At 39.7% G+C, this 5,876-nt stretch overlaps 1 non-coding gene across 1 annotated transcript; it reads left to right on the forward strand.

Annotated features, from left to right (window-relative positions):
* Window positions 1-1,014: 1,014 nt before the first annotated feature.
* On the forward strand, window positions 1,015-1,120 carry LOC146903728 (small nucleolar RNA R71). The gene has a single exon (XR_015020977.1). It is a non-coding gene; the product is annotated as a small nucleolar RNA R71 (small nucleolar RNA).
* Window positions 1,121-5,876: the final 4,756 nt, after the last annotated feature.

The raw sequence follows: 5,876 nt of genomic DNA on the forward strand, positions 1-5,876 counted from the left end.
TTCACATATGATGGAATAATTTGTGGCTTGTCTCCATCTTTCAAGATTTGACTCTTTGACTTCCTCAAGATTGAGTTTTCATCTATCAATTTCTCACTTTTATCTCCCTCTATTTTTTTCTTCTTTTCATTTTCAACTACTCCATGATCATTTTCATTTTCAACTACACCCTCATCATTTTTTTCAACTACATCGTTCTCCTCCACCTCAACTACTTCATCAACCTTCTTTGGAGCTTTTGGAACTAAAGGTGTCAAAACCTTTTTGCTCCTCAATTCAATAGCATTACAAGACTCATTCTTAGGGTTATCTTTAGTGTTACCTGAGAATCCGCCTTTACTTTGTTCAGCCAATTGCTTAGCTAATTGCCCCAGTTGAGTTTCAAGCATCTTCCTAGAAGCTTCATTGTTCTTTCTTTCAGCTTCTTGACTCTTTTTCATCTCTTCAAAGTTGCCTTGAGTCATCTTCATGAAGTTCATCATAGTTTCTTCAAGAGCTGATGGCTTCCTTTGTTGTTGTTGAGGAGGAGTAAGCATCTGAGAATTCAAAGCATTGTTATTTGAGTAGCTTAGATTTGGATGCTTATTAATGCCTGAATTGTAGTACTGATTTTGCCTTTGATAACCTCCCATGAAGTTAGCTTCTTCACTTGATCCTTCCGGAACGCATTCACCGTTGGGATGTTCTTCACCACATAAGTCGCACTTGATTGCAGCTACTTGTTGTTGTTTATGAGCCAAAGTGAACCCTTGAAACTCCTTAGTTAGAGCTTCAATTTGTTTGTTCATAGCTGCTTGGTTAGCAAGGATAGCAGTTTGTTCACTCACACCAAACACTCCTCTTTCCTTCTTCTTAGCTTCAGCACGATACTCATTTCCAGCCATGTTTTCTATCAAGGCTTGGACTTCATGATCAGTTTTGCTCTTGAGACTACCTCCCGCGGAAGCATCTAAGAACATTCTAGTGTTTGGTGTTACCCCCTCAGTGAAGATTTGGAGGTATTGCTTCTCGGTGAACTCATGATTAGGGCATCTCTTAAGAAGCAAATTGAATCGCTCCCAAGCATCATACAATGATTCACCTTCTCCTTGCTTGAAGTTAGAGATCTCCATCTTCTTTTCCCAATACTTAGACATAGGGAAATACTTCTCCAAGAACTTCAGCTCTAACTCTTCCCATGTTTGGACAGTCCCGTTTGGAATTGTTAGCAACCAATCTTTTGCTCTTCCCGTCAAAGTGAAAGGGAACAGCCTTAGTTTCTTCTGTGCTTCAGTCACGGTGGCTGGTTGCACACAAAACTCGCAGGTTTCAGCAAAGCGGCTCAAGTGTTCATGAGGACTCATAGCTTCAGTCCCATCGAATTGCTTGTCCCTCAAACCGTTGAGGACAGTTGTCTTGATGTCGAAAGCTACGGGGTTAGCTGGTTGAAAAGTGTGGGTCAGTTGACCGCGATGAGTGGCTAACCCGTAGTCTCCAAGCTTAGGTCTTGGTGGTACAACTCCTTCCCCTTCCATAGTTGCAGATTTAGGAGAAGAGATTGTTTCAGATTCACTTGAGAATTGCTCCGGTACTTGTTCTCGAACACCCGGTGGAACGGATTGAGCTAACCTTTGCGATCGGACAGCTTTCCGAAGTGCTCTAGCAGTTCTTTCAATTTCCGGATCGTACTCTAAGTCGTCCGAGCTCTGTTTACCTCGCATAAACAGCAAAATACCTTAGTAGCACTGCACAACGCAAAGTAATCAAGTGAATATGAAAACAGAAAAATAAAAAATTAAAAACAGAAAAATTAAATTGCAAAAACCCTAAATTATAACGTAATTGCCTTGTTGAAATAATTCAACAGTCCCCGGCAACGGCGCCAAAAACTTGATAGATCTCTGGCAAGTGCACCAAATACTATCGAAGTAGTAAAAATATCGATCCCACGAGGACTGTTTTTAATCTCAATAATTCAACTACGTTGTATTTTAGGATGTATAAAGGTTATTTTGATTTGCCACTAGGCAGTAGATTGGTTTGATTGCATAAAAGTAATTGCTAAAAAATAAATTGGTTTTCAAGAATAAGAGAGAGATGAGTTTAGGTCTATCGAATCATCTATGTTCCCCTAATTGTTATGTTGCACCTATTCGTATGAATGATCTTCTAATCCCACGATAGTTAACAAAATAGTCCTAATCAATCCCTTGAGTTAGGACCCTCTTCTTAAACTACAGCCCCTAATCCCTTAGGTGGTCTAATAATCTTTGAAGGTTTAAAGCACGTTAACCTAATATCACTAATAAACGATTATCCATTCCTAGACTAACCATGTTTATTAGAACAATTCAATAGGTCTAAGTAGAAAGCTATGGTCAGTAGTCATTCATTCTCACAAAATCATATTTATATTTGATCAGGATATAAAAAGCATTAAGAACAATTGAATTGAATAAAGACTAGAATATCATTCACAATAAATAGAGTTTCACAACATAAGATCTCAATTAGGGTTACAACGAATCATCTCAGACCTAACCTCTAATGGATTTAGCTACTCATAATAGTGTTTACAAATAACATAATCATTAGAGGTAATAAAACATACACAAAGTGGTTGGAAGATGAAGAAATCGTCCTCCTGGTCTTCCTTGCAGTTGCAAAATCGCACTTGGCTCTCTAGAATTCGTAACCCTTGTTTTTGGAATAGACTTCAGCATAAATAGGCACAGAAAATCGCCCAAATCGTGTCACGTTTTAAGTGAATCGTGACACGTTTTTACCTTCTGGAGCAAGAAACTGAATTAGGGCTTCACCAAATCGTGTCACGTTTTACCAATCGTGACACGTTTTCATAATGTCGAACCAAACCTTTCTGAAGCTCTTAAATCGTGTCACGTTTCTGATAAATCGTGACACGTTTTCTTTCTTTGTATTTTCTTCAGTTTTTCTGCTCTTTTGCTGCATAAGTCTCCTTGTGAACTCCATTTTTGTGCTAAAATACATATAAAATTACGTAATGACAAGATGTCATCAGGTGTTAAGAGACAATCAAGGAGCTTTGGGGTGGAACATTTCTGATTTAAAGGGTATTAGTCCAGCTTATTGCATGCATAAAATACACATGGAGGCTGAATACAAACCGGTGGTTCAACCTCAAAGGAGACTTAACCCAACAATGAAGGAAGTGGTAAAGAAAGAGGTGCTGAAGTTACTAGATGCAGGTATGATCTACCCTATCTCAGATAGCTCATGGGTAAGTCCAGTTCATGTGGTACCCAAGAAAGGAGGAATGACGGTGGTAGCAAATGAAAAAAATGAATTGATACCTACCCGCACCGTCACTGGTTGGAGAATGTGTATAGACTACCGGAGGTTGAATACCGCAACAAGGAAAGACCACTTTCCATTACCATTCATGGATCAAATGATTGAGAGATTGGCTGGCCAAGCCTTTTATTGCTTCTTGGATGGGTATTCAGGGTATAATCAAATTGCAGTGGCTCCGGAAGATCAAGAAAAGACTGCCTTCACTTGTCCATTCGGTGTGTTTGCTTATCGAAGGATGCCCTTTGGGCTGTGTAATGCGCCAGCAACCTTTCAAAGGTGCATGCTTTCCATCTTCTCTGATATGATAGAGAAGAACATTGAGGTATTTATGGACGACTTTTCTGTTTTTGGTAAGTCTTTTGATCAATGCTTGTTCCATTTAAATGCTGTACTTAAAAGATGCACTGAAACTAACCTTGTTTTGAATTGGGAAAAATGTCATTTTATGGTAACTGAAGGTATAGTTTTGGGGCATAAAATAAGTGCTAAAGGCATTGAGGTGGACCAAGCTAAGATAGAGGTTATAGAGAAACTTCCTCCACCAATCAATGTTAAAGGAGTGAGGAGTTTCCTGGGGCATGCCGGTTTCTATCGGCGGTTCATAAAAGACTTTTCTAAAATTTCCAAACCCCTCTGTAACCTCTTGGTCAAAGAAAACGAGTTTAATTTTGATTCTGAATGTCTAAATGCTTTTTCTTTGATTAAAAACAAGTTGGTGACTGCACCAATAATCATTGCACCCGATTGGGATTTACCTTTTGAACTTATGTGTGATGCAAGTGATTATGCTGTTGGTGCAGTCCTAGGCCAACGCAAGAACAAATTTTTCCATGCAATTTACTATGCAAGCAAGGTTTTAAATGAAAATCAAGTTAACTATTCCACAACTGAAAAGGAATTGCTTGCTGTAATCTTCGCATTGGAAAAATTTCGTTCTTATCTAATAGGCTCCAAAGTCATTGTTTTTACAGATCATGCAGCTCTCAAATATCTCTTAACTAAAGGGGATTCAAAGCCTCGACTGTTGAGGTGGATCCTATTATTGCAAGAATTTGATCTTGAAATTCGTGACAAGAAGGGAGTCGAGAACGTGGTAGCTGACCACCTCTCAAGGCTGGAAAATGATGAGGTAACAAAGAAGGAGAAGGCCATCAAGGCCGAGTTCCCTGATGAACAGCTGTTTGCTATTGGAGAAAGACCTTGGTTTGCTGACATGGCAAACTTTAAGGCCGGTAACATAGTTCCTGATGATATGACCTATCCTCAGAGGAAAAAGTTCTTCAAAGATGCGAACCACTACTTGTGGGATGACCCTTATCTGTTTAAGGTAGGTACTGACGGTTTGATTAGACGTTGTGTTGCAGGTGAGGAAGCACATAGTATCATGTGGCACTGCCATAGCTCAGCTTATGGAGGCCACCACAGTGGAGAAAGAACAGCTGCAAAAATTTTGCAAAGTGGATTCTGGTGGCCCACCCTTTTCAAAGATTGCCACGACTTTGTCACAAGATGTGACAGATGCCAAAGGACAGGTAACATATCAAAGAGGAATGAAATGCCCCTAAAAGGAATCATTGAAGTTGAACCATTTGATTGTTGGGGTATTGATTTTATGGGACCATTCCCTTCCTCTTACTCTTACCTCCATATTCTAGTCTGTGTTGATTATGTCACAAAGTGGGTTGAAGCGATACCATGTGTTGCTAATGATGCTAAAACGGTTGTCAACTTCCTTCAAAAGAATATTTTCACTAGGTTTGGAACCCCTAGAGTATTGATCAGTGATGGGGGGAAGCATTTTTGCAATAATTTTCTTGAAAATGTGCTCAAAAAGTATAACATTAAGCACAAAGTTGCAACTCCCTATCACCCACAAACTAGTGGTCAAGCAGAGGTTTCAAACCGACAGCTGAAACAGATTCTGGAGAAGACAGTTGCGTCAAATAGGAAAGATTGGTCTAGGAAGTTAGATGACGCACTGTGGGCATATAGGACAGCCTTTAAGACCCATCTTGGGTTCTCACCCTATCAGTTAGTATATGGGAAGGCATGTCATCTTCCAGTCGAGCTAGAACATAAAGCTTATTGGGCCATTAAGGCCTTAAATTTTGATCAAGTAGCCGCTGGTAAGAAAAGAATTTTGAAACTTAATGAACTTGAGGAGATGAGGCTTAGAGCGTATGAAAATGCACTCATCTATAAAGCCAGGACAAAAAGGTATCATGACAAAAACTTAGTGCCTAGGGATATTAACTGTGGACAACTAGTTTTGTTGTATAATTCCAGGTTGAAGCTGTTTCCTGGGAAGCTCAAGTCAAAATGGTCTGGACCATTCTTGGTCAAAAGTGTGTCACCATATGGAGCTGTTGAACTAGTGACACCTGAAGGAGATCGAAGTTTCAAAGTAAATGGACAAAGAGTTAAACCATACCTAGGTGGCAACCTACCTAAAGGAAGGGTGGCACTCATTCTGAAGGACCTCTGAAGATCCTTAGCAGTCAAGCTAGTGACGATAAAGAAGCGCTGGGTGGGAGGCAACCCACTAGATTTACTTTGTTTTTCAA

Source organism: Medicago sativa, chromosome 7 (assembly GCF_051527215.1).
Source record: "Medicago sativa cultivar Bolivia chromosome 7, Bolivia_mono, whole genome shotgun sequence".
Taxonomy (NCBI): domain Eukaryota; kingdom Viridiplantae; phylum Streptophyta; class Magnoliopsida; order Fabales; family Fabaceae; genus Medicago; species Medicago sativa.